This window comes from Panulirus ornatus, chromosome 68 (genome assembly GCF_036320965.1).
Source record: "Panulirus ornatus isolate Po-2019 chromosome 68, ASM3632096v1, whole genome shotgun sequence".
In the NCBI taxonomy this organism is placed as follows: Eukaryota; Metazoa; Arthropoda; class Malacostraca; order Decapoda; family Palinuridae; genus Panulirus; species Panulirus ornatus.
This window is the reverse complement of record NC_092291.1, coordinates 23,450,327-23,478,070: the sequence shown is the minus strand read 5'-3', so window position 1 is coordinate 23,478,070 and position 27,744 is coordinate 23,450,327. Positions and strand designations below refer to the sequence as shown.

The 27,744-nt window shown below is 43.1% G+C and overlaps 1 long non-coding RNA gene across 1 annotated transcript in view; it reads right to left on the bottom strand.

The window, feature by feature from the left end:
- Window positions 1-27,744, bottom strand: part of LOC139747495 (uncharacterized) — a 148,407-nt gene that overhangs the window by 23,890 nt on the left and 96,773 nt on the right. The gene's annotated exons all lie outside the window — the stretch shown is intronic.

Genomic DNA, 27,744 nt, shown 5'->3' with positions numbered 1-27,744 from the left:
CCCTATCGTATCTTTCACCACTGTCTCCATCATTCACATGGAAACCTCCTCCTCCTCTGTCCCCGCCATTCACCTGGAGGTCTCCCTCTGTCACCATCATTCGACTGGAATATTCTCCCCTGTCTCCATAATTCTCCTGGAAGACTCTCCTGTCCCCATCTTTCGCCTGGAAGTCGGGTTCCCTGTCTCCATCGTTCACCTGGTAGTCTCCGCTGTCCCCATCATTTACCTGGAAATCTCACCGTCCTCATCCATTACATGAAGATCTCGTTTGTCACTCTCATTCACCTGGAAGTCTCCCCCTTCCCCTGATCATTCACCTAGAATTATAACCTGTCCCCAGTATTTTCTTGAAAGTCTCCTTCGTCTCCATCGTTGTTCACCAGGGATTCTTCCCCACCTACATGATTTACCCGAGTCTCCTCGGTTCTCTATATTTACCTAAAAGTCTCCCACCCTCTAACTTTTTGCTGGAAGTCTCCTCTGTCTCTGTAGTTTACCTGGGAATCTCCTATGTTCTTAATATTCACCTTAGAGTCTCTCAAGTCCCTTACATTCACCTGGGAATCTCCCATGTCTTGCCCTTAACATGTATCTATTATTTTTTCATCCTCATCATTCACCTGGGTGTCTCTCATGTACCCATCATTCACCTTAGCCTCTCCTTACCCTTAACATTTACCTGAGTCTCCCCCATCCCCTTAACATTCATTTGGAAATCTCTCCTGTCCTAAGTTTTTACCTGGAAGTCTCCCACTACCCTGATATTCACCTGGAATCTCCCTTGTCCTTATCATCCACCTGGAGTTTCAAGGACCCATGCCATTCATCTAGGAGTTTCTTTTTCCCTCTCATTCACCAGATAGTCCCCCATGCCCTAAACAATTACTTTAGGGTCTCACAGACCCCTTAACATTCACCTCGGAGTTTCTTCTGTGCTGATGATTCCCTCGAAGTCTCTCATTCCCCCACATGCACCTGGGGGTCTTCCCTGTACTCATCATTCACAGGAGAGTCTCTCATACCCCTAACACACACTTTACTCACTTTAGGGTCTTCCATATTCTAAACATTCATCTGGGAATCTCTCCTGATCTAATCATTTAGCTGGGAGTCTTCCATGGCCCTTACAATCAGTTGGGAGTATCATATATTCCTCATCATTTACCTAGAAGTCAACTATGCCCCTGTTCTCATCTTCCGCCTGGATGTCTCCTATGCCCCTAAAATTTACATGGGAATCTCTCCTGTCCTCATCACTTACGAGGGAATCTCGCCTGCCCTTAACATTCACCCGGGAGTCTCCCATGTCTCTAAAAATTCACCAGGGAGTCTTCCATATCCCTAGAATTCACTTGAGAGTCTCCTCTGCCCTTATCATGTGTGTGTGTGTGTGTGTGTGTGTGTGTGTGTGTGTGTGTGTGTGTGTGTGTGTGTGTGTGTGTGTGTGTGTAATTTGAATAACTTTGTTAAATACTGGCACCTAATGAGGTGGATTGTCCCCACGAAACATGTCGAGCCACATGTATAGAAAAATTACATGTTAAACAAATTAGTATGAACTACTGAAGTGTGATTTCACCTTCATACACACACACACACACACACACACACACACACACACACACACACACACACACACACATATACCTATCTATTTATTATACTTTGTCGCTGTCTCCTGCGTTAGCGAGGTAGCGCAAGGAAACAGACGAAAGAATGCCACCCCCACATACACATGTATATACATACATACACGTCCACACACGCACATATACATACCTATACAGTTCAACGTATACATATATATACATACACAGACATATACATACATACACATGTACATAATTCAGACTTGCTGCCTTCACTCATTCCCGTCGCCACCCCGCCTCACATGAAATGACAACCCCCTCCCCCACTTGAGCACGAGGTAGCGCAAGGAAAAGATAACAAAGGCCACATTCGTTCACACTTAGTCTCTAGCTGTCATGTATGCAAGCACCGAACCACAGCTCCCTTTTCACATCTAGGCCCCACAACTTTCCATGGTTTACCCTAGACGCTTCACATGCCCTGGTTCAATCAATTGACCCCGGTATACCACATCGTTTTAATTCACTCTATTCCTTGCACGCCTTTCATCCTCCTGCATGTTCAGGTCCCGATCGCTCAAGATCTTTATCACTCTATCTTTCCACCTCCAATTAGGTCTCCCACTTCTCCTCGTTCCCTCCACCTCTGACACATATATCCTCTTTGTCAATCTTTCCTCACTCATTCTCTCCATGTGACCAAACCATTTCAAAACACCCTCTTCTGCTCTCTCAACAACACTCTTTTTATTACCACACATCTCTCTTACCCTTTCATTACTTATTCGATCAAACCACCTCACACCACATATTGTCCTCAAACATCTCATTTCCAACACATCCACCCTCCTCCGCACTAATCTATCTATAGCCCACGCCTCGCAACCATATAACATTGTTGGAACCACTATTCTTCAAACATACCCATTTTTGCTTTCCAGGATAATGTTATCGCCTTCCACACATTTTTCAACACTCCCAGAACTTTCGCCCCCATCCCCCACCCTGTGACTCACTTCTGCTTCATTGGTTCCATCTGCTGCCAAATCCACTCCCAGATATCTAAGACACTTCACTTCCTCCAGTTTTTCTTCATTCAAACATACCTCCCAACTGACTTGTCCCTCAACCCTACTGTACCTAATAACCTTGCTCGTATTCACATTTTCTCTCAGCTTTCTTCTTTCACACACTTTACCAAACTCAGTCACCAGCTTCTGCAGTTTCTCACACGAATCAGCCACCAGAGCTGTATCATCAGCGAACAACACCTGACTCACTTCCCAAGCACTCACATCCACAACAGAGTGCATACTTGCCCCTCTCTCCAAAACTCTTGCATTCACCTCCCTAACAACCCCATCCATAAACAAATTAAACAGACATGGAGACATCACGCACCCCTGCCGCAAACAGACATTCACTGAGAACAAATCACTTTTCTCTCTTCCTACTCGTACGCATGCCTTACATCCTCGATAAAAACTTTTCACTGCTTCTAACAACTTGCCCCCTACACCATATATTCTTAATACCTTCCACAGAGCATCTCTATCAGCTCCATCATATGCCTTCTCCAGATCCATAAATGCTACATACAATTCCATTTGCTTTTCTAAGTATTTCTCACATACATTCTTCAAAGCAAACACCTGATCCACACACCCTCTACCACTTCTGAAACCTCACTGCTCTTCCCCAATCTGATGCTCTGTACATGCCTTCACCCACGCTGTCAATACCTTCCCATATAATTTACCAGGAATACTCAACAAACTTATACCTCTGTAATTTGAGCATTCACCTTTATCCCCTTTGCCTTTGCACAATAGCACTATGCATGCATTCCGCCAATCCTCAAGCACCCCACCATGAGTCATACATACATTAGATATCTTTACCAACCAGTCAACAACACAGTCCCCACTTTTTTGATAAATTCCACTGCAATACCATCCAAACCCGCTGCCTTGCCAGCTTTCATCTTCTGCAAAGCTTTTACTACCTATTCTCTGTTTATAAAATCATTCTCCCTTACCCTCTCACTTCGCACACCACCTCGACCAAAACACCCTATATCTGCCCCTTTATCATCTAACGCGTTCAACAAACCTTCAAAACACTCGCTCCATCTCCTTCTAACACACACACACACACGCACACACACACACACTTCGATGTATATCAACTGACTGTTATATTTCTCTCTTGTGTCTCTCCTGATGATGTGATTATTACACGAAAGTGCACTTCGGAACTTATCGTGTTTCATTTTCCACGTGGACTCATAGGAATACATATATATATATATATATATATATATATATATATATATATATATATATATATATATATATCATCCCTAGGGATAGGGGAGAAAGAATACTTCCCACGTATTCCCTGCGTGTCGTAGAAGGCGACTAAAAGGGGAGGGAGCGGGGGGCTGGAAATCCTCCCCTCTTGTTTTTTTCTTTCTTTTTTAATTTTCCAAAAGAAGGAACAGAGAAGGGGGCCAGGTGAGGATATTCCCTCAGAGGCCCAGTTCTCTGTTCTTAACGCTACCTTGCTAATGCGGGAAATGGCGAATAGTTTAAAATATATATATATATATATATATATATATATATATATATATATATATATATATATATATATATATATATATATATATATTTATATATATATATATATATATATATAAATAACCTTACCAACCAGTCAACAATACAGTCACCCCCTTTTTTAATAAATTCCACTGCAATACCATCCAAACCTGCTGCCTTCCCGGCTTTCATCTTTCGCAAAGCTTTCACTACCTCTTCTCTGTTTACCAAATCATTTTCCCTAACCCTCTCACTTTGCACACCACCTCGACCAAAACACCCTATATCTGCCACTCTATCATCATGGTGAGGTGCCTGAGGATTGGCGGAATGCGTGCATAGTGCCATTGTACAAAGGCAAAGGGGATAAGAGTGAGTGCTCAAATTACAGAGGTATAAGTTTGTTGAGTATTCCTGGTAAATTATATGGGAGGGTATTGATTGAGAGGGTGAAGGCATGTACAGAGCATCATATTGGGGAAGAGCAGTGTGGTTTCAGAAGTGGTAGAGGATGTGTGGATCAGGTGTTTGCTTTGAAGAATGTATGTGAGAAATACTTAGAAAAGCAAATGGATTTGTATGTAGCATTTATGGATCTGGAGAAGGCATATGATAGAGTTGATAGAGATGCTCTGTGGAAGGTATTAAGAATATATGGTGTGGGAGGAAAGTTGTTAGAAGCAGTGAAAAGTTTTTATCGAGGATGTAAGGCATGTGTACGTGTAGGAAGAGAGGAAAGTGATTGGTTCTCAGTGAATGTAGTTTTGCGGCAGGGGTGTGTGATGTCTCCATGGTTGTTTAATTTGTTTATGGATGGGGTTGTTAGGGAGGTAAATGCAAGAGTTTTGGAAAGAGGGGCAAGTATGAAGTCTGTTGGGGATGAGAGAGCTTGGGAAGTGAGTCAGTTGTTGTTCGCTGATGATACAGCGCTGGTGGCTGATTCATGTGAGAAACTGCAGAAGCTGGTGACTGAGTTTGGTAAAGTGTGTGGAAGAAGAAAGTTAAGAGTAAATGTGAATAAGAGCAAGGTTATTAGGTACAGTAGGGTTGAGGGTCAAGTCAATTGGGAGGTGAGTTTGAATGGAGAAAACTGGAGGAAGTGAAGTGTTTTAGATATCTGGGAGTGGATCTGGCAGCGGATGGAACCATGGAAGCGGAAGTGGATCATAGGGTGGGGGAGGGGGCGAAAATTCTGGGGGCCTTGAAGAATGTGTGGAAGTCGAGAACATTATCTCGGAAAGCAAAAATGGGTATGTTTGAAGGAATAGTGGTTCCAACAATGTTGTATGGTTCCGAGGCGTGGGCTATGGATAGAGTTGTGTGCAGGAGGGTGGATGTGCTAGAAATGAGATGTTTGAGGACAATGTGTGGTGTGAGGTGGTTTGATCGAGTAAGTAATGTAAGGGTAAGAGAGTTGTGTGGAAATAAAAAGAGCGTGGTTGAGAGAGCAGATGAGCGTGTTTTGAAATGGTTTGGTCACACCACACATTGTCCTCAAACATCTCATTTCCAGCACATCCATCCTCCTGCGCACAACTCTATCCATAGCCCACGCCTCGCAACCATACATCATTGTTGGAACCACTATTCCTTCAAATATAGCCATTTTTGCTTTCCGAGATAATGTTCTCGACTGCCAAACATTCTTCAAGGCTCCCAGGATTTTCGCCTCCTTCCCCACCCTATGATTCACTTCAGCTTCCATGGTTCCATCCGCTGCCAGATCCACTCCCAGATATCTAAAACACTTTCCTTCCTCCAGTTTTTCTCCATTCAAACTTACCTCCCACTTTGGTAAAGTGTGTGAAAGAAGAAAGCTAAGAGTAAATGTGAATAAGAGCAAGGTTATTAAGTACAGTAGGGTTGAGGGTCAAGTCAATTGGGAGGTAAGTTTGAATGGAGAAAAAATGGAGGAAGGAAAGTGTTTTAGATATCTGGGAGCGGATCTGGCTGCGGATGGAACCATGGAAGCTGAAGTGAATCATAGGGTGGGGAAGGAGGCGAAAATCCTGGGAGCCTTGAAGAATGTTTGGCAGTCGAGAACATTATCTCGGAAAGCAAAAATGGCTATATTTGAAGGAATAGTGGTTCCAACAATGATGTATGGTTGCGAGGCGTGGGCTATGGATAGAGTTGTGCGCAGGAGGGTGGATGTGCTGGAAATGGGATGTTTGAGGACAATATGTAGTTTGAGGTGGTTTGATCGAGTAAGTAATGTAAGGGTAAGAGAGATATGTGGAAATAAAAAAGAGCATGGTTGAGCGAGCAGAAGAGCGTGTTTTGAAATGGTTTGGGCACATGGAGAGAATGGGTGAGGAAAGATTGACCAAGAGGATATATGTGTCGGAGGTGGATGGAACGAGAAGTGGGAGACCAAATTGGAGGTGGAAAGATGGAGTGAGAAAGATTTTGAGTGATCGGGGCCTGAACATGCAGGAGGGTGAAAGGCGGGCAAGGAATAGATTGAATTGGATCGATGTGGTATACCAGGGTCGACGTGCTGTCAATGGATTGAATCAGGGCGTGTGAAGCGTCTGGGGTAAACCATGGAAAGTTCTGTGCGGCCTAGATGTAGAAAGGGAGCTGTGGTTTCGGTGCATTATTACATGACAGCTAGAGACTGAGTGTGAACGAATGTGGCCTTTGTTGTCTTTTCCTAGTGCTACCTCGCACACATGAGGGGGGAGGGGGTTGTTATTTCATGTGTGGCGAGGTGGCGATGGGAATGAATAAAACAAGACAGTATGAATTATGTACATGTGTATATATGTATATGTCTGTGTGTGTATATATATGTATACGTTGAGATGCATAGGTATGTATATTTGCGTGTGTGGACGTGTATGTATATACATGTGTATGTGGGTGGGTTAGGCCATTCCTTCGTCTGTTTCCTTGCGCTACCTCGCTAACGCGGGAGACAGCGACAAAGCAAAATAAATAAATAAATAAATAAATAAATGAATATATATATATATATATATATATATATATATATATAAATATATATATATATATATATATATATATATATATATATATATATATATATATATATATATATATATATATATATGACAAGAATCACCAAAGCTTGGATGAGTCTGGTTTTATTGGCTCACGTTTCGTTATTAGTTTATACCATCACCAAAGCTGATAAAGGATAATATGCATGTAGTATCTACATCATTAAGAGTCTGTACAAAGCATAAGGTCTAATGAAGCCTAGAACTGACACTTGAATAAGAAATATCATAAAAGCCCAAAGTGAAAAGAATATCCAAGAAAGATGAAAAGAATGTTAAGAAAAATCAGTCATGAGTACGATGCCACCTTGCCTATGACATTAATGTCAAAACGCGACTTATATACAGGCGATAAATCCTAGCCAAGATTAAAATTTATTCACAATCAAATTCCCTAACGTTAGACCATACATTTATAGTAACTACACACACAGTAGTTCTGTAAATCTATTTATAACTTATCAGAAAGCATACTGCTTTGTTACTTACAGTAAGTCTCTTCTTGTAGACAAAAGGATTTCCAGTATCACCACAACACAGAGAAATATGTTGCCGAGAAGTACTAGGCTGCCGACACTGAGTGGACATTATCGTGCGCGTGACTTTCTGTAGGGCTGGAGAGGGTGGTTTATCAATTAGGCAAGTCTTTGGTACCGGTCATGATCATCCAAAATGTTCATTTCACCATGTAGTGGCTGGCTAAGAGTCTATCACATTCTAAAAATCATGTTTTTATAGATAGCTGTGATTTTTATCTACAAGCGATATTCCCTCAACTCTTGGATTAATGAAACTCCCAACATATCAACTTTGATTTTACCATCGGGAAAAAGGTTAATCCTTCCCCTTTCATGATATTACGATCATTAAAAGTAGGAATTCCCTCACGAAGTCAGTATATAAGAAACATTTACTGGTCTTTGTGCGATTATATTTACATCCTTTGTCGCTAGCGAACGTAAACTTACATTGGTCTTAACATTAGCCACATAAGCATCTATTATGTCCTGATTATTTTGGATTCCATAATAGACGGTTTCCATCTAAGTTTCATTAACGTCTATATTGGTAAAACACAACACAAAATACAATGTATTTCAGTGAAACCACAAACTGTACCTTTAATTTGCACAATAGTCTCCCATCCTGTTCACTGCCAGGGGCGGTTATATACCCTTTACGAAATCGATTACTTTATTACGCGAGTTTTATATCTACAGGACAGCATTAGTGTAGTTTTGAAAGCGAGATATACAACACGATCAACTTTCAAGTCCAAAGGTGTTACAATTGTTGAGGAGCTGCAGTCATCATTTTTCCACCATAGATACAACAGCTTTGAATATCAAGATGAAAGGATACCTCAAGACGTGCACCTGTGAACACCTTGGGCGATCAGTACGAAGGAACCGTCTAATAGCCAAACTGCCCTTGTCAACGATACGAAATCGCGCATACAACAATGACTACCCGTTGTCAACGGCCTAGATCTCTCTATGCTGGCCAGTTATCTGCTAGTACTGAAGTCCTTCCGCTCCTACAGGAACATACCCACTATGAATAACGAGGAATAGACATAGTGTTTGTATTTAGATTTGAGTTGAATTTAGAATGAAATTGTCTAGTACATTCAAACGTTAGGGTATTTCAATTGTAGGATTCTTAAACCGCCACAGGGAGATAATGACCCTGTTTATTTCTAAGTATTAATGTATTTAAGACAAGGTGGGATTTTTAGTTATTGTAAGAGTTGTCTAACTTTCTTTTATGCTTTGTAAAGAAACTTACAAGGTAGATATTCATATGGTCTGATGATGGTCTGTGTAAATTACCGAAACGTAAAGCAATGTAACAGGTTTTCATCCAAGCTCTGGCGATGAATATCCCTTTCTGATATATATATATATATATATATATATATATATATATATATATATATATATATATATATATATATATATATATTCTTTCTTTTTCTTTCAAACTGTTCGCCATTTCCCGCATTAGCGAGGTAGCGTTAAGAACAGAGGACTGGGCCTTTGAGGGAATACCCTCACCTGGCCCAATTCTCTGTTCCTTCTTTTGGAAAATTAAAAAAAAAACGAGAGGGGAGGATTTCCAGCCCCCCGCTCCCTCCCCTTTTAGTCGCCTTTTACAACACGCAGGGAATACGTGGGAAGTATTCTTTGTCCCCTATCCCTATATATATATATATATATATATATATATATATATATATATATATATATATATATATATATATATATATATATATATATATAATTTTCCTTTCTGGCTTTCTCCTTCATAGCCTGGCAGACTGGATGTGTGTGTGCATGTTGTGATAAAGTTTGTTGGTTTACAGTGAAAAATAGCTAAACTAGGCTGAGAGTTCTTCAGCAGTGTTGTGGGAGCCAGACGTTTCCTATGTCTGTAAATATTTGTTTGTAGGTTGTCTTCGCTGAACTTAATTCTTGCCTTTTATTTGTACTTATAAAGGTTGGTGTAATGGTAAGTCGCAGATGTTAGTCTAGAGCTTTATAAATGAGTATTTTTCATTCATGACAAGTCGCAAGTAACTGCTTTATTCTTCACACTGTGCTGTCTATACATAGGTGATCTGGAGGATAGGCGAGTGGGGAACTAGGGATAGTAATCTAATGCAGGAAGGATCATAGCTTTCACTAGGTATAGTCTCTGGCATACCACGTTAAAAACATCCGCTTGCCATCCTTGCTATAACGGTCTCAAGTTACCCCTTCTCCCAAACATACTAGGCTTTCGACGGCATCCATCACACCCGCCTCAGAGATAAATGTGAATACCAAGGTGTAAGAGGGACGATAACTGGTGTCAGAATGATCTGTGATGGGAATATTAGGAAAAAGATGGGACGATAAAGGCTCAAGATATATTACGAGACATGAACGTTTAGTGGTCGATTGGATAAGGAAAGGAAAATCAAGATATAATCTTTTTTTTCTTCAAAAATTGAAGAGAAAGGATGTGTCTGTAAAGATAGGTCACATACCTGTAGAGATAGCGTATATCCTGTAGAGACAGATACCTGTAGATGACAAAATACATAACTTTAGACACATGAATACCTATGAAAGCAGGTTGCATATCTATAGAATAGGATAAATACCCGCAGACAAAATATACATACATTTGAAGAGGATACATAACTTTCCCTACAATATGTATATGAAGTTTACATGACTGCATTATACTCTGATGATGCTACCCCCAAGTACGCTCTTGTGAACCACACACATCATCCCTCAGCAAGTGGAGGCTAGGCGTCCGTGTACGTTCTGGCTGTCCCCACCACGTCCCTCCCCTGGAGGATGATTGATGTAAATCTTATGCCAACGAAGAGTGAGAGTTGGTGAAGTTTGTGGAGGAGCGTCGTGGCTGGCAGGGGAGACACCTTCAGCTCCTCGCACTCTCGACAGATCCAGTTACTTGTGACGTTTAGTTTGCAAAGTTTGTATCATAACTCGTCCAGGTGCTGCACCAACATTCTTATATACCACTGGGTTTATACACCTGTGTCTGGCATGAATTCTATTTCCGTATAAAGGATAATTTTCTGTAATTTTGGCAAGTTGCTTTTCATTACTGCGTTGTGGAAATGAACTGTGGACCCGTGTGGTTATTTACACAGTTTATAATAATAATCAACGTAGAGCTAAGAGATAAGAACATTATCCAAGAGGCAAACGAACCTGGAAGAAGCATCACTGATCGTTTCTTTCTAGTTACAACAGAAATTTAGATAAAGCTTGAAAACTGGTTATTTTTCTCTAACTTTCTTAATCTTGATATGTATGAAATACATACACGAAGCAGTTCCCCAGATAGATAACCCCAGATAGAGGATGGTTCACTGACACTAATGTTGAGTGCTGAAACGGGCGAGGGTAGGAAGATGAGGAGAGTAAAGGTGAGCCGGGAGGACAGGATGGTCGAATTATGGGATGTTACGTGGTTGCCTAACTTGGATGAAACATCTCGAAGTACATCAAGAATATCCGGAAAGTGGGGCGTTCCATAGTGATGTATCGAAAACAAATAGAAGGACTGTAGTTTTCTTAAATCAATATTTTTTTTTCATATTTTCGCTAGCAAGTATTGACTAATACTTTAGCTTTACATGTTTCTCTGTCAGCCCAACCTTATCCAATAGTAGGAATCGGTATGAATGCTTCACTTATGAACACTTTATGGCTCTACCATTTGTCTAGCAACCCTGATGATATATGAATAACTCTGGCGTCACTGCCAACACTGTCCAACTTGCTGCTGCCTTCAATACCGTACCAGATACTCCACCATCCTATGGGAGGGGCTAGTAATCCTCTGACATCTCTGGTAATGTAATACTTGATTTGACAAGGTGACCTGTCGTCCGTATTCCACGGCGGTGCAGAACAACGAGCGGTTAGCTTGTTTCCGGAGAGTCCGGTCATTTGTGGAGAGGATTTACTACGATATGGCCACCAGCGAGTGAGGAGTGTCTGTGGGAAGTAGGGCTACCAGCGGATGAGGACTGTCTCTTGGAGGTGTGGCCACCAAGTAAGTACTGGTTCATGGTATGGCCCATCTTAATAATTTTGGGCCAGTATGATATCTAAAATACAATTTGTTTAACATGTAACCAAAAAATTTTGCTGCTTGATGTTATTAGAGGCATTTTAAGTTATTCCAAGGCAAACGATCATATCAGAGAGTCTAGATGTCATGGGAACGGCTTCTCAAACGCTCGAGGATGACCAAGGTGGGGCATGATTCTGGTCATACCATGTCGGCTATTTCTCCTCACCCCTCCAAAAAAATAAGTTTACGACTTATAGGTTATATGGACATTAATGTGTCTGATGTTTGTAATGTTCCATATATAACTAAAGGAAAACTTTTGATTTGTTTCTCCTGACGTTAAACCATGGTTGCTATCGAGATTAATTGGATTTTGATGTTAAAGAGGAAGACACGAGACACCATTACTGACTGGGTAATTGTTCCCTCTCAGTCAACACACAGCCTCAGGCGTGTTGTCCACCATCGAGACGCATTACGATTTGCTAAGCGTGAATCCTCGCCAATCACTTTCTCATTATCTCTTCTTAACATCGGCTGCGGAAGGATTTCCAGTGTCTAACATTCCAAAGCCTTTGATGCCTTGACGTCTGTGAAAAGAACAAACGTACATATTTGATGAGGCGTCTCATTAAAATTCAACTGGTGTTTACGGCCATTAGCGAGGCGTCGTGTTCGCCATGTATGACTGGGACGTGTTGTTAGCCAGCAGAGAACCCGACCACAGGGTCACATCTGCCCCAACAACCCAGCAGGTGGGTCTGCTGACCCTACGGTGGGGGAAATGAAGGGAAATTAATAGGAAATAGAAAACAATTACGAAAGGTTAAAAGAACAGAAGATTATGTAGCTGGTGTTTTTAAGTTTAAAAACCTTTTTTTGTTATATGACTCTGGTGAGGACGAGCATAGGGTATGGTGCTGGTCGCTACTCTGTCTCCTTCTGGTTCTGTTGTAGTCACGTACTGGGGGAATTTCTCTTGCAGGAAGTGGTTTATCTGGCAAGTGGAAAATGGCGACTTTATCTCGCCTCACAGGAGATCAGACCCAACACTCCTAACTTGTATCTCGTTACGATACTTTCCTTACCTCTTGACTGAATTCCACACATCCCTCCCTCTCCTATTTCTTTCTAATTCTTTCTACTTCTTTTATTCTGTCCAATTAATTTTTTTTCATTGCACATTTGCTTGACACTTTCATGTGTTTTCTCGTTGGTCTGTCCGTGGATTTTCTATTTTGTTTGCTTGTTTGTGTCCTTCATAAAGACGTGTTGATTTTAATGAGATCTTTCATTTTTTTACCATGTTTTTTCGTGTCAATGACTCCTTGCTTTATGGTGATGATAGACCCTCATGCACAATCCTTTTTGATTCATCCACACATTTTTCTCATATAATTTCACAGAAGGCGATATCGCACACACAAACACAGGCATATATATCATCCCTGGGGACATGGGAGAAAGAATACTTCTCACGTATTCCCTGCGTGTCGTAGAAGGCGACTAAGAGGGGTGGCAGCAGGAGATCCTCCCTCCTGTTTTACTGTTCCAAAAGAAGGAACGGTGAGTGGGGCCAAGTGAGGATTGTTCCCGTTAAGGCTCAATCATCTGTTCCTGAAGCTACCTCGCTAACACGGGAATTCCTTTGTGTGTGAGTGATGCGACTGGAGACACTGATCTCACCTGAAGGACAGAGTGAACGCGTAAATTGAAAATTTAAAAAACGCTTACATCAGTGCAGAGGCCCATGGTCGTGTGCGCGTGTGTGAACTGCGTCTATATATATATCTGATCATCCTACGAGAACTGCAGTAAAGATAGTGAGTAGATGTATAAATACAAATTCTGGGTTGAACTGCAAATATAAAGTGACACCTCGTGTTATTGCGATTTCTTAACTAGTATCCTTCGCCATGAACAGGGCAGAGAAACATAGCGGAAAATGCAGCCAACTCATGGCTCGGTTGGAGCGAGAGAGGTAGCAGAAAAGTGCTTTGTTTATGTACGGTGACAAACGTCTGATCACTGAGGACAAGAAGGCGTGAGAGGTGGTGGAACAGAACATACGTGACCTGTTCACATACCGTAATTCCATGGCGATGATGTACATAAAACTCATTAAGGACATTTCAGGTAATTAAAACATCTAAGAGAAAAATAAATTTTCCAGTTATTAGATAACTTAATTAACGCACCAAAAATAAGCTATCATAGATACTTATCAAAATTATTTGTGAGGGTAGTATACTATATTTCGTCCAGCTCCGTAATTATCATACCCCAGTCTAACGTGGCAAGAATTTTCTTAAGATTTAAGAAAATGGAAGTATGACTTAAATACAAATTTAGGTGACTTGTTAGTATGATGTTTATGAACGCACAGCGGGTGAGGGTCCTGTCGTGTCTTGATCCGACACAGAATTATGTCATGTAAAAAGCACTGGCTAACATGCACACATACATGGACGTGTAACGGAATTCAGACACACGCACACTGGCACAAGGAACTGACACACACACACGCACACACACACACACACACAGCAACAAAAGCGTCGGCTGGGTAGTGCTTAACAAGCAATTTCAGTAATGATTACCGCTACTGTATTATATATCTTATGTAAGCCATTTTGGAGACTAACGAGGACAGATACCGTGAATAGACACAATATTTCACCCACACCCAAGACCTGCCACCAGCAGTACTGCCTCCCTCATGGTATTTACCCACACCCAAGACCTGCCACCAGCAGCACTGCCTCCCTCATGGTATTTACCCACACCCAAGACCTGCCACCAGCAGTACTGCCTCCCTCATGGTATTTACCCACACCCAAGACCTGCCCTCAGCTGTACTGCCTCCCTCATGGTATTTACCCACACCCAAGACCTGCCCCCAGCAGCACTGTCTCCCTCATGGTATTTACCCACACCCAAGACCTGCCACCAGCAGTACTGCCTCCCTCATGGTATTTACCCACACCCAAGACCTGACACCAGCAGTACTGCCTCCCTCATGGTATTTACCCACACCCAAGACCTGCCACCAGCAGTACTGTCTCCCTCATGGTATTTACCCACACCCAAGACCTGCCCTCAGCTGTACTGCCTCCCTCATGGTATTTACCCACACCCAAGACCTGCCCCCAGCAGCACTGTCTCCCTCATGGTATTTACCCACACCCAAGACCTGCCACCAGCAGTACTGCCTCCCTCATGGTATTTACCCACACCCAAGACCTGCCACCAGCTGTACTGCCTCCCTCATGGTATCCAACTACTAAACAAACATGGTCATAAAAATTTTCTTATTTCTTACCAAGTCTGTTTCTTTATTTCATTTTTGTTAGAGTCTGTTTCCTTCTGCAACTGTTAACCAAACTGTATATTTACGTGTCTCATTCAGCACCTCTCTCTCTCTCTCTCTCTCTCTCTCTCTCTCTCTCTCTCTCTCTCTCTCTCTCTCTCTCTCAACCCGCCATCCTCGCTACCGTCCTGCACAACAAGGGGGATTGTGGGGAGGGAGGGATGGTGAGAGGGCACAGACAGCCACTGGGGTGTCGAGGCGTATTGCTGCCACCACCACCACTACCACTCTCTACGGCACGGCGTCTCGTCATACACCACCAGCCTCCACCACACACACACACACACACACACACACACACACACACACACACACACGTATCTCCCTCAATAGTGGCGGCGATAACATCGATGACGTCATCTTCTCGCCTTCCTGTAATTAGTTCATGACGTCATCTTTTCCTTGGCGGTAATTACTTCGCCAGTTGCTGCGACTTTGTACGCATTTCTATACGTCTATAATTACGCTGAGGTAGCTATATGGCTGCCCCTGGGAGCTATATATAGCGACTTTGATAAACAGGCTTGCCATAGTAGTGCTTATACATAGACTATAACGTTAGTCCACTAAATAAACAAATGAGTAAATAAATAAATCATATATATATATATATTATCCCTGGGGATAGGGGATTAAGAATACTTCCCACGTATTCCCTGCGTGTCGTAGAAGGCGACTAAAAGGGGAGGGAGCGGGGGGCTGGAAATCCCCCCCTCTCGTTTTTTTTTTTTTTAATTTTCCAAAAGAAGGAACAGAGAATTGGGCCAGGTGAGGGTATTCCCTCAAAGGCCCAGTCCTCTGTTCTTAATGCTACCTCGCTAACGCGGGAAATGGCGAATAGTTTAAAAGAAAGAAATATATATATATATATATATATATATATATATATATATATATATATATATATATATATATATATATATATATATATATGAACGCAAGTATGAAAGTCAGAAAATTGAAACTGCAGCAGAAGTTCTTCAATCTCTCACTTTCGACGAGAGGTTTTCTTCATAGATGAAAATACAACGCAACTCCGAATTTATTTCATTTTGTTCAAGGCGGACGTAAACACGCTGAGAGACATGCACTCGTGCCACAATCACACACTTCAATATCACTTACAGACCTTAGACATTACTCTCTTAAGACCCATTTATGTCTCTCGTATAAACACGAATGGTTTATCATGAAGGATGGACACTGAACTACCGTACTCATCCTGTAATCAGTATGATGGATTCAGTTAGTGAATGAGTTGATATAGGTCCCCTTACATCCTTCCGGAGTCGGTAGCAGGTAAACAGGTATTGTGAGGTGTCAAAACAGGAGGATCTAATGGTCTTCTGACTATCGTAAGGTACCGTAAACCGATTCATCCGTATACTATGCTGTCTTTCCAGAATCACTGTGACCTTATTGGAAATCTATACCGGAACTGGGAGAGTCTCTGTAGACGCTAACAACGATAGAATGATCAACAAATCAAGTTGGAGTTGGCGCATCAATGGTAAATCTGTTGATTATTGGCCAAGTCGAGCGCCCGTTGGTACTCCATAGACACTGTGGTTCCAGCCTTGATAATAAGGTAGACAAAGATCTCGCGTAGGTCTACGTCTGACGTTATCAGAACGTCCATAATCAAAAAGAATATTTGATCCTATAAAGGCGTTCGTCCAGTTTTTCTCGGCTAATCTGGGAGGGCATAATTTCCTCACATACTTTAGCCAAATTAAGGAGGGCAAGGCAAGGGGCACACTGGTGAGCGAGGATAATTAACAAGGCAATAATTTCCACACACAATAAGGGCGGAGTCGTCACAAGGACGCAAGAGATTTTCATATTTTTTCCCTCTCTCGTTGATGATTTTCTCACGCAATATCCTCAGGATTTACCAACCATTTCTCTTGAAACCTTCCTCGGCTACGTATGACTTGGACGGCAAACTTAGAGGAAAACCTGATTTAATCAGAGGAACGTTGTGTGATCAAGGCACGTCAGTAAGGAGAGGAACCAAAGCATAATCTTTTTTTCCAGCACTATGGTGGTAGTTATGGAAGGGGATTCAGAATGTGTGATTTGCTAGAGGCCAGAGGGTGGTAGGAATGTAGGGAGCATGATCACATGGTGGAGTTATCGGCGGAAACAATGACATGTAGGAAAGTGGCCGGATCTGGATGAGTCTGCCAGTGTGACCAGAATATCTAAGAAGTGGTATTATAACCTATACTGCTGCATGGAATACAGTGGTGGAATACAAAGTTCTGGTGATAGATCTGGATGAGATACTCTATCATTCGGTCTTGGAGTGAGAGGGAACGAGGTGATGAGAAGAGAGAGGGATGTATGGAACAGACAAGGGGACGGTTGATAGACCCCCAGATAGAGCTACGAGATTCCATGACCGCAGGGGGAGAAAATGCCGCACTAGGATGTTGGAGGAGGTTTATCTGGACAAGAGATGATGGAGATCAAGAGTGACGTGTTTGTATAGATCAAGAGTTTACGTAAGAGTACTGTGCATACGTAGGAGTTTACACGAATGCTGCGAGAGCATGTTGGGTCGCTTATTAATGTAGGATAATCTGAATGACCCACCCCTCTGCATAGTGGTACAGGTCATTACTGGTTACAGCAGAGGAACAGGCACTACCCGCTCCTCCTGGTACATGAAGTCGACAAGTGTAATGTAACAACTCAGGCTCAGCGAGGGTCACCTACGTTATCTCAGATGATACGCTTTCCCGTGCACCTTCCCTGGTCAATTACCAGTGTGAGAAAATTACCTTTACTCCTCCTGCAGCAACTCGCTGTGTGGCAGCACACAACAAGACCACCGGTAATCCTCAGCGCCTCCCCTTCCCTCCCTCACAACACGCCCCATAACTGCTGGTATGTCCAGGATCACCCAACACGCAACTTCAGCATCAAAGTGAATTATTCCGTGGCATGTTAATCCATACCTGCAACTTGCTCCAGTCAGACACGCCCCAACATTCGGACAGTAAGGGCGATCGTCCAGCTTCTTTGGCAAGAGGAAGCACCATTCTCAGCTGGTCTGGAAGGATATAATTCCTACACAAAGTTTGGCCAGATTAGGAAGGGCAAGGCAAGGGGGATACTGGCGAGCGAGGATAATCAACAAGGCAATAATCTCCACACATAATGAGGACAGAGTCGTCACAAGGACGCAAGTGATTTTCATCTTTCTTTTCTTTCTCTGATTATTTTTCTCTCTTAATATCCTCAGTATTTACTAACCATTTTCCCTCGTAATATCCCCAGTATTTACCGATCATTTTTCTTGGAACCTTCCCCGGGCTGCGTAATGGAAGCATACTATATATTTACCTGAGTATGAAGCTATATTTACCCTACTGCTGGGGTATCATCGTCTTGAGATTCATCCTCTTATGGAATAAAGTCTTCGACCATCATGTCTTATTCATGAACAAATTATGTTTTCTTCTGAACATATTTATCCTAGAATAGATTATTTTCCAGTTACCATTTTTAAGGAACAACATCTTTGACCAAGTAGTTTTATCGTGGGACAATGAATGCCTCTCTTGTATCACCTTTCTCCGGGAACACTTCCTTCCCCTGATTACGTGTGGTTCGGTAAGGCTCCTGCTACTGACCAACACGTCATAAATCGCCTTTACTGATGTCCTCTGACAGGTGAATGGATCCTCCACTTGTGTCATTGTGGGTTCGCGTTTCTTGAGGTCATAGCGTCATGAGGTACATGACCAGCTTGGGTGTAGGTTGTGGTCCAGGTGAACTGAGGTTACGGACGAATCTCTCGTATTGCAGAGATGAGCTTTCACCCTAATGTGGCTACTTAAACCAATGGAGCTACTCCACAACCTCAGCAGGCCTACTTCTCAGCCCCAGTAAGGCTAGTTTCCAACTCAATGGGGCTTTTTGTCAACCCTAGTGGATCTACTGCTCAACCCTAGTGTGACCGTTGACGGGGCTGCTCTTCAGTTCAGTGTGTCTATCCCCTAACTCGCCCATACACACCTTTATCTCCCATTTGATCACACCTCATTCTCAAGTGCCTCTTCATCACCTTATCGTGTCTACTAGCCATTAATAGCATCTCCCCACTCATTCTACCTAGTGTTTTACTCTATTCTAGCTCCCCGAACCCTACCATGACTCTATCGTGGCTTCCCTCACCCTATTATGGCATCATTCACCCTATCATGGCTTTCCTCTCTCTATCATGGCTACCTTTGATCTGCCATTCTTTTCCTCTCTTTTGGCATGGATATTCTTCCCTCCGGCATGTGTGTTTCGTATCCTGGTGTGTCTACCATCACCCTAATGTGTCCACCCTCACCCTAATTGTCCACCCTCACCCTGATGTGTCCACCCTCGCCCTAATGTGTTCATCCTCACCCTGATGTGTCTACCCTCACCCTGATGTGTCCAACATCATCCTGATGTGTCCACCCTCACCCTGCTCTGTCCACCCTTACCCTGATGTGTCCACCCTCACCCTAATGTGTCCACCCTCACCCTGATGTGTCTACCCCCACTCTGGTGTCTACCCTCACCTTGACGTGTCTACCTCTAACCTAATTTGTCTACCCCCACCACGTTTGTCTACTCTAACCACGGTACTCTACCCTTACTCTAGTATATCTACTGTCACCCTGGTGTGACGCCTCCTTACCCTGGTGTGTCACTCTAGTGTTCTGCCCTCACTCTTTTATGTCTATCCTCACCATGATATGTCTATCCTCATCATGATTCGTATATCCTCACCCTGGTATGTCTAATCATCACCCTGGTGTATGTATCTTCACAATATCATGCCTACCCTTCTCCTGGTGTGTCTACCCTTATCCTGGTGTAACTACCTTTATCCAGGTGTGTCTACCCTTATCCTGGCGTGTCTACCCTTATCCTGGCGTGTCTACCCTTATCCTGTTATATCTACTTTGATCCTGGTGTGTTTACCCCTCACCCTGGTGTGTCTACCCCTCTAATGGGTGTATCTATCCTTCAACTGGGTTTGTCTATCCGTCACCGTAGTGTGTGTCTATCCTCACCCCAATGCGTCTAACCTCATACTAATGTTTCTATCCTTACCCTAAGATGGATGCACGTATGGGTCCCTCTTCAGTCCTTTGATAAGCCAGGAGATGTTACCTTTAGGCGCCTTTGTTAGGGTGTGAAATGTTTAAGACAGAGCTCCAGGTTGCCACACCATTGTGGTTCCCCTTTACCACACCTCGTCTAGAAGGGCCCTTAACACCAGGGGACACAGGCATCACCTTGATAGCAATCTGGGGACGGGTCGTAGACATCCACCGCCCATAGGACGCGTTTCTGAGAATGAGGACTGCTGGTGTGTAGTTATGGCCTACCATTCTACCGGGTCGGAGTTCGAGTTCCTCGAGTTCCAGAAAGGGCAGGACTGAGGTGTGTATGTGTATCCATTAGAACACTGAGCCGAAGTCTTCATCATCTGTCTTTTTCTTTCTCTTCATGCCTTCCTTCAAAGCAGGGAACATTTCTTTTGCTTCGCTTCATTTCATTATTCAAATCGTTCCTGATAATCAGCACTATGACCCTGGCTTTTTTTTTTAGCTACCTCCTATTACCTTTGAAACTATTATTTCTGAAGTGTGGCGCTGACGGGAGTGTGGCGTTGAGGGAAGTGTGACGTTGAGAGGATGGTGAAATATACAGGAGTGTGGCTTTGAGAGGCGTGTATCGCTGAGAAGGGTGTGGCGTTGAAGAGGGTGTGACATTAAAGGGGTTGTGGCTTTGAGAGAGTTGCGGCGTTGAGAGACATGCGACATTGAGAGGAGTGTAGGGTCGAGAGGGGTATGGCTTTAAAAGAAGTGTGACGCTGGGAGAAGTTTGGCTATACAAGAGATGTGGCGTTAAGAAAAGCAATTGTTTGGACGGTCGTAAAGCTTGGAAAGATGCAGCGTTGAGAAGGGTGCAACAGCGAGATGGAGTGTAGCATTAAGTAAGACGAGACGTTGTGGAAGGTGTGACATCAAGAAAAATGTTGCGTTGAGAAGGGTTTGAGAAGTTTCTGTGTCACTGTGAAAGTTGTGGCGTTGGGAAGCGTGTAGGTTGATAAAACTGCTGCGTTGAGAAAGATGCAACCTTGAGTACGGCGTAAGGTTGTGAAGGGCGTAGGGTCGAGAAGAATGTGGCGTTGAGAAGGGTTTGGCCTCGTGTAGTTTGTGTGAATTTGTGAAAGCTGTAGCGTTGATAAGGAACTAGCGTTGTGACGGGTTATGGCGTCGAGATGGATGTAGCGTCGAGATGGATGCAGCATTGAGAGGGATGTAGCACTGAGAAGGGTGAAGCGTTGATAGAGTGTTATCACATCAAAGAGGTGTAGGGTGTAAAGAATGTTGGGTATGGTCTGTGGCTTGTCAACTGGTGACTATGTTTGACAGGAACAACTACCATATTGAAACCTGGAATTATACAGTTCGCCTCCATTTCCAATCGTGACAGTGAGCGCTGTCAATTCTCTTTCCGTGAGGTGTGACCCCGGGGAGTATCGACTCGCTACTTCGAAGCTTTCATTTTCAAGCTGCTTCTAAGTTTTCATTATCTCGAGTTTTGCTCATCATGTCGAGGTAGTTACTAGTATCCGCAACGTCTCAGCATATGTGATGTTACTTTCGGTTTCGTTAAACTAACTAACAAGTTACTTTGCGATGTGGCTTCTTCCTCTCCGTGGCTTGTGAACCCGGGAGTTCGAAGCCAAAAAGATGCGTTCTTTTCGAGCTCAGGCTGCGCGACTAAGCCATTCTTTTTTTTTTTTTGACTCCATTGTTACATTGTTTATGGTATCGGTGTTACCTTGACCCAAGTAGGAAATAAGAATTCGTAAATAGAAGTGGCTTTCATCAAAGACTAATGATACTATCCATTACTTGATTATAATCATCTAACTGCCAGAAATGGAAAACGTTGCGTGAAGCGTGAAGTGGCGGGTCTGCCTCTAATTATAATCCTAGCTTGAAGCAGCGGAATGAAGACGTCCGCTAATAGAAAAAAGAAATGTATTAAGATAACACTAATGATGAGATTATATAGTAATCTTCGTGCAGGATATCATCATTCTATTTATAATCACTTCACTTGTTTCCTCGCATTTTCTAACCAGCACACTACACCCGTTTCTGCACTGTCGTTTAATCGCTCATATGCAATAGATGGAATGCTTTATCTTTTACATGTTACTTTTGACATGATGGTCCTACTGAAGACTTAATGTAACACTTGATTATCATATATAAAATGATATTGAATATACAGCCCATATAACGCCACGGCATAATATTTTCCTAAAGTTTTACGTTAAGAATCTTACAGTATGTATAAACCGTGCATGAATGAATGCTCATACGTGGCTATACATTTATTACGGATGTTACATTCATTACGCAAACTTCATTGGTTTCCTGTAATGTTGAACTCATGATAGGGATTCGACAAGTTTGGACCATAGTATATACTATAAGACGTCAGGGAATATGAGGGCAGTGGTAGGCTTTTTTCCATGGGGTGTGGCGTGAGTGTGGTTGGAGTGAAGCGGTGGTGGAGGTGGTGGTAGTCACAGCGGGATGGGTCACATATTAGCACGTCCTCATGAGTGACTCGCACAGATATCAAGTCCGACATTAATCGATAAGATTACATGGAACTCCTTATATTACTTTGCCTCGGAGATAAGCTTTGATATAACTTTTCCAGTGTACCTGATGCCATCATATTCGGCCTACAAAATATATAAATAATGAATGGGAAAATGACACCATTTCCATTATCTGGGAAGCCTACATTTTGTTCTTCTTGCTCATTTTACCGGTTCATTGACCTTGCATGACGCAATACTAATACATGATCTTTTATCATACCCGCATATCATTCAATTATCAAATGAGCTCGTATGAATCACATTTTTAAACATGCAGGACCAAACACTTTCATTCTCTAGGTGTTGCCGAAAGCTAAAAAGAACCACTGGTTATATTTCTACACGACACAGTGGACAGGATGCAATCACTTGTTATTACCCAAACTAAACCACCACCACAATATACTATCTACATTCCTATAATAAAGGTTCCTTACTGACTAAATCATATGTGTGCACAGGTACGATCCTCACCCCACCCGTTCTCCTGACATTACACCGCCACCCTGTAGCCAACAACATACTCTTGTTACAGGCTGTAAACTGCTAGACAGTATGTAGAGTAGTTGATATATCGCAAAATGATCAATATTCCTTTTTCGTCATCATTATACTCACTAATGTTTGACAGCTTCTTGAGTAATTATTATAAGAACAAAATGGTTAAGTATCTATTGCAATGCATCTTTCACCGACTTATATAGGTGGTAAGAGCAGCCCCTTAAGGACATATCCTGTAGGTGTAGTAGAGTCAGCCTTGAGGTGGTGACATTTGCGTTTGTGGTTGGAGGGAAGGATATGCCCTACGAGTGTGTGTGCGCCTGGGTGCTAATTAAGGGAAGGGGGCGAGTGAGTGAGGGTTGCACAGTCGTTGGATACTTCAGACCTCCAGCACAGGCTGCTAGTAATGTCCTGATCTGCGACTGACGTCACTCTCTCTCTCTCAGTATCTCTTGCTTTTATATGCGGGTGTCAACCGTCAACGTATTCCTCTCTCGTCACTCTTCCCAACTCACCTCGCCACCACACCCCACCCCAACCTCTCTCAAGCACCGGACACGGTCGCATACCGCTCCCCTACCCCCAGGTTCGATGATGAAAACTTCGGAGTAGCGGGTCGATACTAACCTTGGGTTCAGAGAGAGAGAGAGAGAGAGAGAGAGAGAGAGAGAGAGAGAGAGAGAGAGAGAGAGAGAGAGAGAGAGAGAGAACTGACAACGCTGACTGTACGGTTGGAAGTGGAGGCGGTTTTAAGATGGAATCGATGCTCCAGAGTTCCAGACTTATACATATGCTTATCTCTCTCACTCATTTTCATCTCTCTCTCTCTCTCTCTCTCTCTCTCTCTCTCTCTCTCTCTCTCTCTCTCTCTCATCATCATCATCATCATCATCATCATCGTCATCATCATCATCACTACATTTCCATTATCAAGGGGATGAGTGGGTACATACAGCCTCTGGGGTGCATCATGTACATACATACAGTCATACACCCTCAGAGGTGGATCATGTACCTACTGCCTCTGGGGTGGATCACATACACGCAGCCGCTGGGGTTGGATCAGGTACATATGATCACTATGGAGGTTCAGGTACATACAACCTGTGGAGTGAATCAGGTACATACAACCTCTGGAGTGAATCAGGTACATACAACCTCTGGAGTGGATCAGATACATACAACCTTTGAGGTGGATTAGTTACATACAACCTCTGGGGTGGATCAGGTACATACAACTTCTGGGATGGATCAGGTACATACAACCTCTGGAGTGAATCAGGTACATACAGCCTCTAGAGTGGATCAGATACATACAGCCTTTGAGGTGGATCAGGTACATACAACCTCTGGAATGGATCAGATACATACAACCTTTGATGTGGATCAGGTACATACAACCTCTGGGGTGGATCAGGTACATACAACCTCTGGGGTGGATCAGGTACATACAACCTCTGGGATGGATCAGGTACATACAACCTCTGGAGTGAATCAGGTACATACAGCCTCTAGAGTGGATCAGATACATACAGCCTCTAGAGTGGATCAGATACATACAGCCTTTGAGGTGGATCAGGTACATACAACCTCTGGAATGGATCAGATACATACAACCTTTGAGGTGGATCAGGTACATACAACCTCTGGGGTGGATCAGGTACATACAACCTCTGGGGTGGATCAGATACATACAACCTCTGGGGTGGATCAGGTACATACAACCTCTGGGGTGGATCAGATACATACAACCTTTGATGTGGATCAGGTACATACAACCTCTGGGGTGGATCAGGTACATACAACCTCTGGAGTGAATCAGGTACATACAGCCTCTGGAATGGATCAGATACATACAACCTTTGAGGTGGATCAGGTACATACAACCTCTGGGGTGGATCAGGTATATACAGCCTCTGGAGTGGATCAGGTACATACAACCTCTGGAGTGAATCAGGTATATACAGGTACATACAACCTCTGGAATGGATCAGATACATACAACCTTTGAGGTGGATCAGGTACATACAACCTTTGAGGTGGATCAGGTACATACAACCTCTGGAATGGATCAGATACATACAACCTTTGAGGTGGATCAGGGACATACAACCTCTAGGGTGGATCAGGTACATACAGCCTCTGGAGTGGATCAGGTAAATATAACCTCTGAGGTGGATTAGGTACATACAACCTCTGGAATGGATCAGATACATACAACCTTTGAGGTGGATCAGGTACATACAACCTCTGGGGTGGATCAGGTACATACAGCCTCTGGAGTGGATCAGGTAAATATAATATTACCTTTGAGGTGGATCAGGTACATACAACCTCTAAACAACCTCATCCACATCTCTGACCCACGTCTCAGAATCTATGAATATAACACAGGTATACTATGAATCCAGAGTTACTATTCGTTTCGTAAAGACTACGTTATCACTTGTCTGAATGTCTGTTGGGAAGGGAAATACAGCATCACCTTTCACCCATTACAGAATAATAATACATTTACGTCGGTGCGTGTGCTAGCTTAGGAGAGACCTCCCTTGGTGTAAATGGTCGAGAATCCCTTTTTTTTCGTCTCTATGATATTCGTATTTGATTCCACGATGTCCAAGGTAAAGGTCTGTATTTTCAAATCTGTACGAGGGTTAACCCATATACCTACGCTGTGAATATAAGAAAAATAAATTGCATTCGCTGCCAAATGTCGGCATCACTAGCATCCATCATCCTTGTCAGCACAGGTAAGATTACCTTTCAGTCACGCAACCTGACGAGACCAAGACATTAATGGCCTCCAGGTGATATCCACGAGAAGGAGGGGCTTTACGATACCCCCTAAACCCCGTGCCCCGTAAAAAAGACGAGACTCCTCGCCATTCAGATCGGTCGCCAGAAGTAGGTAGCACGAGCGTCTTCAGCGAAGATAAGATCACAGAGGCGAGCGTCACGGCGGGTGTGTTGACAATGGGAGTGACGTAAAGACTGTCAGTCATCGGACGCCCCCACACTCGCCTCTATGGATGGCTGAGAGGGAGGCCGGGTGAGTGGGTGGGTGGGTGGCTTGGTGAAGGGTGGCTGGGACCAGGTGAGGTGAGGAGGGAGATGACGCACACACCACTATTGTGGAGTTGGGTCGATCAAGAAGCTGGTGCCGTGTACGTTGAAACGTTTAATAAAAAAAAAAAAATAAAAGTTTAGACCGAGACAGCGGGAATAGGATGGCTCGTCGTCCTTTTAGAGAATCGAGGGAGTCGGTGTTGCTGGGACGCCTTTGTTGGTGTTCATCCTTTTAGGATATTGAGGCGAGGGTGTAGGGGCGGTGCGGGAGAGGCTAAAGTACCTTTTGTGGCCGAAGGTAGGGGATATTTCTCACACAAAAATAAGGTAAAAGAGATAAAAGGCCCAAGGATGAATCACAAGAATGTTGTTATGATTCTGAAGCTAAAGATCCGAACCAGAATTTTGCTCTTTGATTATACGTGAAGATGTTGTGTACAGCTTTCTTCAGTATACAAATTCAAACTTATCTACACACACACACACACACACACACACACAGAGAGGGAAACGATAACCAGAGCTGTTGGAGGGGATGTAAACAAGCACTTTGATAATGTAAGATCCGCGGATCAATGGAATAAGCCAAGTGTGAATATAGTAATTCGGACAGTGTACACAAGTTAGAGAAGTATGTTCGAGACATGAGTGGAGAGGGCACCAAGAAAGTAAAACTCCGTCCCCAAACAGTACAAATGGGTGATCACAAATAGGCAACCAGACCGCTCTCCCCCCCTAAGGCAATCCCCACAATGTCACCTCCCTCCCAAGCCTTATTCAGTAACAACCTTCATCTCCTTTCCTTATACCCTTCCTAAATTCCTTCCCAAGTCTTATTCTTGTGTGTGTGTGTGTGTGTGTGTGTGTGTGTAAATTAGTAGATGAATGAATAAGATTCCACTGAAATTGGGCAGCCATTCGACTGAAAATGTACAGATATTAGAGAAATGAGAAGTCATAACAAAACCTACAGAACCACAATCTCTGTTGAGAGATATGGGAGAGTATATGCTCGACCTTGGAGCTTTATTTCTATCAGCTGATCTCCAGCCCATACACAATATTACCTAAATGATCATCACTATGTATACAAGTCGAGCACATCCCCACCCATGACTCTTTACCGTAGATTGTACTTCTACCTACCGGTGAAAAACCAGATCAATGTCCAACATAAAGAGATTGTCTTACCACCGATGTCAGTCACAGATGTCAGTAATGACGTATTTAATCTGGGAATTACAAACGCTTGGAACATAACAGAACGTAACACACCACCTCATCTTTACCAGAC